Below are 6047 nucleotides of genomic sequence, written 5' to 3'. Positions count from 1 at the left end.
CCGCCTTGTCCGAAACCCCTGCATAGGAAACTTTCTGTCCCTTGGCTTGAACAGAAAGGGAAATATATTGGCTTGAAAATCAAGAAAAGTGGCAGCTACTACAACATTCTTCCTAAACGGGATATTTTTTTCTTTTTTTTTTCTTTGTTTCCAGAGATAGCTTGGCACTGAAACATCGTAGAGGGTTGTTCAATAGCTCATTTTAAAGGAAATTAATTGGGTTAAAAACCTTTTGTAACTAAAATAAATTATTTCTAAAAGAGAATAAATTTTTCCACCAAAAACTGCATTTTCGATGTCTTTTCACACTGCAGTCTTTCAAACATAATCGTATACCAGCGGTAAGATTTGAACCCACGCCTCCGAAGAGACTGGTGGCTAACATTTTAATAAGAACGAAACCTAGCCCATGTTAACTGAAACTTAAATAGGGATTATGTAATTTCCATCAGTATCATGGCTGCAGAGGTGTCTGAAACCTAGTAAGATCAAACCATTACAGTAAAGAACATTTCATGTTAAAGATTTATCATTGATGCCATAATCTTAGTTTGTATCCAGGTCGTCTCTTACTATTCCAAAAAAGAAAAAGCCGTAGGCTTTTTCCTGTTTGTAATCATATAGTAAAGAATGTTACAATAAAGAATGACACCTAGCCCATGCTAACTGATTTACAGTAAAGAACGATCCCTCGCCCATAGTTTACAATAAAGAGCGATTACATTAAAGGGCGATCACTGGAATAATAAACCATTGCATACATTGGTCTTAGTTACTTGATTGTCTTTGGCTCGTCTCTTACTATTTCAAAGAGGTAAAAGCCATACGCTTTTTCCTGTTCCGGGTTGCAGCGGTAGCTAGCAACCTAGTAAGCGACGATCACCTCCAATGTTAAGAAATATAAAACCCCCAACTCCTAAAAAAAGAGTCAGATAAAAACAAAAAGTACACCATTAGCACCGCCTTGTCCGAAATCCCAATAAAGGAAACTTACCGCCCTTTGGCCTGAATAACAAAGAAAATATATTGGCTTGAAAATCAAGCAAATTGACTTTTACCATGGTATTCTCCACAAACGGGATATTTTTTTCTTTCCGCTTGATTTTTCTTCTCAGCTAGCTGGGCACTGGAAAATTATAGAGAGCTGTATAATAGCTCATTTTAAACGAAATTGCTACATCTAGTGCCTTTCGTAATTCAAAATGAAATACTTTTTAAAGTAGAATCAATTTTGTCTAAAAATTGCATTTTTGATGTATTTTCATACTGCAGTCTTTTCAAAGATATTTGAATTTTGAAGCAATCAAACAGTTCATAGTAATGAACTCTATAGTAATAATAGCTACTTGTCTCAATAGTAACCGAAACTCCTGGAACCAAAATTTTCTTTTTTGGCTTAATAGCTAAAATTATTATGTAAACTGCAAAAATATTTATGATGCCTAATCAGTGATAGTAATTTTTTAAATTTAAACAACAAAAATACAGGAAAATTCTAAAATTAGTTTTGCTTTTTGTCTCCTGGAAGAAAATTTTTTTTTCATCTCAGTTCAAAGTTATTATTGTATCCTGGAACCAAACTTTTTTTGGTTTGTAAAACGTAAAGTACGTATCTCCATATTATTGTCTCATAATTCCAATTATTTTAGTTTTCAGTTCAGAATCGCTAAACTTATTATGTAAACTGCAAAAATATTTATGGTGTCTAGCCAATAATACTAATTTTGTAATTCAAACAAGATAAATACCTGAAAATTTTAAAATTAGTTTTGTTTTATGCTAGGTTTTAGAAACTCGACACGGGGTATTGTGTACTTAATAATATTAAACCTTGAAAAAATATGATCTCGCTTGATAGGATCCGGGTTGCAGCGGTAGCTAGCAACCTAGTAAGAAACGATCACCTCCAATGTTAAGAAATATAAAACCCCCAACTCCTTCAAAAAGAGGCAGATCAAAACAAAAAGTACACCATTAGAATCGCCTTGTCCAAAACCCCTATAAAGGAAACTTACCGCCCTTTGGCTTGAATAACAAAGAAAATATATTGGCTTCAAAATCAAGAAACTTGACTTTTACCACGTTATGCTCCACAAACGGGATATTTTTTTCTTTCCGCTTTTTTTTCCTCCTCAGCTAGTTATAATAAAGAACGACCTTTTACCTATACTAAATTTTATACGCCACTTAATTATAGTATAGGTTAGTAATACAACAGATAGCATGGCACTGGAACATCTTAGAGAGTTGTTCCATGGATCATTTTAAAGGAAATTAATGGGGTTAAAAATCTTATGTATTTAAAACAAATTATTTTTATTACATTAAGAAATTTTAATTATGTTTACATTAAGGAACAAACCGTAATCCTTAGTAACCTAAATATTAAACCAAACATTTTGTGGTCTAAATAAAGAGCTGTGTAAAGGCTCATTTTAAAGGAAATTACTGTACATAGAAACCTTTTGCAATTAACAAAATTAATTATTAATATAAAACAAATTTTTACGATATTTGGTAAAGAACTAATTCTAGGCCATAGTAGCTAATATGATTTTGAAACGAAGGAATTATTGCAGAAACCTAAATGGTTGTATAAATAAGCTACACGTTATAAAAAAGTTCCACCAAGGTTCGAACTCAAATCGCAGGGTTCAAACTCCTAAGTGCTAACCACTAAAATAATAAAGAACGAATATTTTACCGATTATCTACTAATAACCATATATGACGTAATAAGTTACATGACGTAATATCTAAAACCCATTGTGTACTAATAACCATATATGACTTAATGAGCGACGTGACGTAAAAATTTATAATAAAGAACGACCTTTTGCCTATACTAAATTTTATAGCCCACTTAACTATAGTATAGGTTAGCAAAGTTTACATAAAGGACTGATAAAGTTAATTATAAATGGGGTTTGTCAATACGGTTTCATTTTTTACATAAAGGACCGATATAGTTCATTATAAATGGTGTTTGTCAATACCTTTTTTTATATTTATATAACATTAGGACTCATTGGATTCATCAAATTATTAGATGTTAGTAGCTAATGTTATTAACATCCTATTGCAAACGAAAATAGAAATAGTATTTTTAACATTATAAAAAGCATGTAGATATATTTATGTAAAATGTAGTAATACCTGCAGTAGCTAATGTATTAACATCTTATTCCAAACAAAAATAGTTACATTAAAGGACGAACTATAGCCTATAATAACTAGAATCTGGGTTGCGGTGGTAGCTAGCAATATAGTTAGAGACGAAGTAAAAAATGAAGCAGTTACATTAAAAGATGATCATTGGACTAAAAACCATTGCATATATTGGACATAGTTATTTACTTGATTATTTGAGGTTTGTTCTTACTATTTTAGAGAAGAAAAAGCCATAGACTTTTTCCTGTTTTAATCAGGTTAACATTCTATATACAGTAATTGTATATGGATCAAACAGTTTTATATTAAGCTGTATATTAAGACCAAAAAGTTAGCATTAATTTTATCCGGGTCGCAAAGGTAGCTAGCAGCCTAGTAAGAGACGATCACGTCCAATGTTAAGAAATATAAAAACCCATAGTTCCTAAAAAAGGAGTCAGATCAAAACAATTATAATAAAGAACGACCTCTTGCCTATACTAAATTTTATACGCCACGTAATTATGGGTTAGTAATTATACAGATAGCTTGGCATTGGAACATCATAGAGAGTTGTTCAATTGTTATTCAAATGATCGTCTTTTAATGTAAAATGTTAGGTTTTTTTTAATAACAAGCCGACATTTTTCCTTTGTTGTTAATGCTGTTTTGATTGGGGAATAGGCTTGTCCACATAAGCTATAGTTTTGAACATTATTGAGGATTTTGCCTATATTGTAAACTCATTTTGAAAAGAATAGTGAACAAATTCGTGCACGTCTCTGCTGCGCACTATGAAAAGAACAGCTTCTGACTTTCCCCTCGTTTTGTTTCTCCGTAACTGGCTGAGCCTTAACCTTGAATGCAAACTTGTCAATAATCAGGATGATATATCAATATTTCATTTTTATTTTCAAGGTGATGCTGTATTTGAATTGGAAGACGGTTTACATTAAGGAACGAATTGTAGCCAATAGTAGCTGAAGTATTAAATCAAACAGTTGGTGGTTATAATAAAGAGCATTAACTCATGTTGAAAGTGAATGATGAAAGTGAATGCATAAAATGATGCCTTCATTCTCTCTCGTACTTTAACAATTTTTTCTGGATAAAATTGGATTTTGAGACCCTAATAGGGCCTCACAAGGTAAATAGTTCATTGTAACTATAATTTTAAAAATATTATAATAAGGAACTAACTCTTGCCCTTAGTAACCTATGTCTTGTCAAATTATCCGGATTGGATTATCCTCTCTTTTTGTAATATTCAGGCATCAGAAGGGTTAATAGCAGATAATCCCCGTTCAAAGTATTCTTTTTTAGTAACAAAAGACTGTTGTGCATTTCCATTTTTAACTAGCCAAGCTCCGCCACTCCATGCAGAGTATTCACGGTTTTCAGGGACAATTATATTGATCTCCATGTCGTATTGCATAAGAGCAGAGATTTCCTTTTTTATTCTTTCACCAAAGCCATCAAACAAGGTGGTACCACCATACAAAATAATTTTTTAAAGGAATTCTTTTCTTATATTGACATCAACTTTCATAACACTATTATAGGCTAACTCGTGAATGCTGAAGTCTTTCGGCATTCTGAGGAGTGATGGCTGGAATAGCGCCTCTGGGCATCTGAATCTCTGATCTCCCATAGTAATAACTTGACCGTCAGGCAGTGTATAGCTCTTTTCAAGCTTCCGCGAGGAAAACCATCTCCTGCTTAAAGCCATCTCCTGCTTAAAGTCTGAAGCAACATAGCAAAGATTTTCTTTGAGGTTACGAAGGATTTCTCTTTCGGCATTCATTTTGAATGAATATTTTCGTTCATGTAATATTTTCCCTAAGTAATCGGTCAAATTTCGGCCACCAAAATCCAGTCTTACACATCCATCTTTAAGGACACATCCTTGGTAAATGGGTACAATAGATGAGACACCATCGCCACAGTCAATAACAATACCAGTACCAGCTAACCCTTCAGAAACTATGAGGGAAAGTAGGGAATCGACAGCAACATATGTGGAAGGAATATTAAAAGTTTCAAACATGATCTCCGTCATTTTTTCTTTCTTCGCTCTTGGGTTAAGAGGAGCTTCTGTGATTAAAACTGGATAATCTTTTGGGTCAACTTGAAGTTCATATTCAAAAGTATGATGCCAGATCATCTCCATATCGTCGAAATTTGTAATAATCCCATGCTCAATAGGATATTCAAGACTCAAAAATTCCCTTTTCACTTGAGCGTCATCACCTACATACATATGCTGACTGCCTGTATTAAATAAAGAACGGTATTTTGGACGTCCGACAACAGCAGGAAATACAGTTGTAGGTCTCAAATCATTAGAAAATCCAGCTTTACAAAATCCACTGCCATTGTCAATAATAATCGTAGCAGTTTGCTCTATCATTTTTTCTTATTTTTTGAGAGGAATTGTTTCAACGACGTAGCAAGTCACTTAAACCGAACAAAAAACTAAAATCTTTTTAAAATTTGTATGTATTTATCCAGTTGGAACAGAAAAAACTAAATTATTGGTTAGACACCAGAATTATTTTTGCAGTTTACATAATAACCTTATAGATTCTGAACTGCTAACTAAAATCAAATATATTTATTCTGAGATTTTCTATTTTGCTATGAGAATATAACACAACGTTTTAGAGATGCCCACTTTAGAAGTGATGTCAGAAACAGTTTGGTTCCATAAAGCAATAATAACTTTGAACTGACGAATAAGATCAAATAATTTTATTTAAAATTTTCATCTGGGTTAAAGCGGTAGCACTAGTAGGAAAGCCCAAAATAATAAAAGTTTGCAATTTCTGCTAATGACGAATCGATATTTTGACAAGGGATTACAACTCAATAACCTTAAAAAAGAAACCAAAAATTTC

At 32.6% G+C, this 6047-nt stretch overlaps 1 pseudogene; it reads right to left on the bottom strand.

The window, feature by feature from the left end:
- Positions 1–4417: 4417 nt before the first annotated feature.
- On the bottom strand, positions 4418–5560 carry LOC148946425 (actin, cytoplasmic 3-like; annotated as a pseudogene).
- Positions 5561–6047: the final 487 nt, after the last annotated feature.

The sequence above is a fragment of the Artemia sp. Qi Xiang Cuo genome, chromosome 12, assembly GCF_049724085.1.
Source record: "Artemia sp. Qi Xiang Cuo chromosome 12, ASM4972408v1, whole genome shotgun sequence".
Classification (NCBI taxonomy): Eukaryota; Metazoa; Arthropoda; class Branchiopoda; order Anostraca; family Artemiidae; genus Artemia; species Artemia sp. Qi Xiang Cuo.
This window is presented reverse-complemented; position numbering and strand designations above follow the sequence as displayed.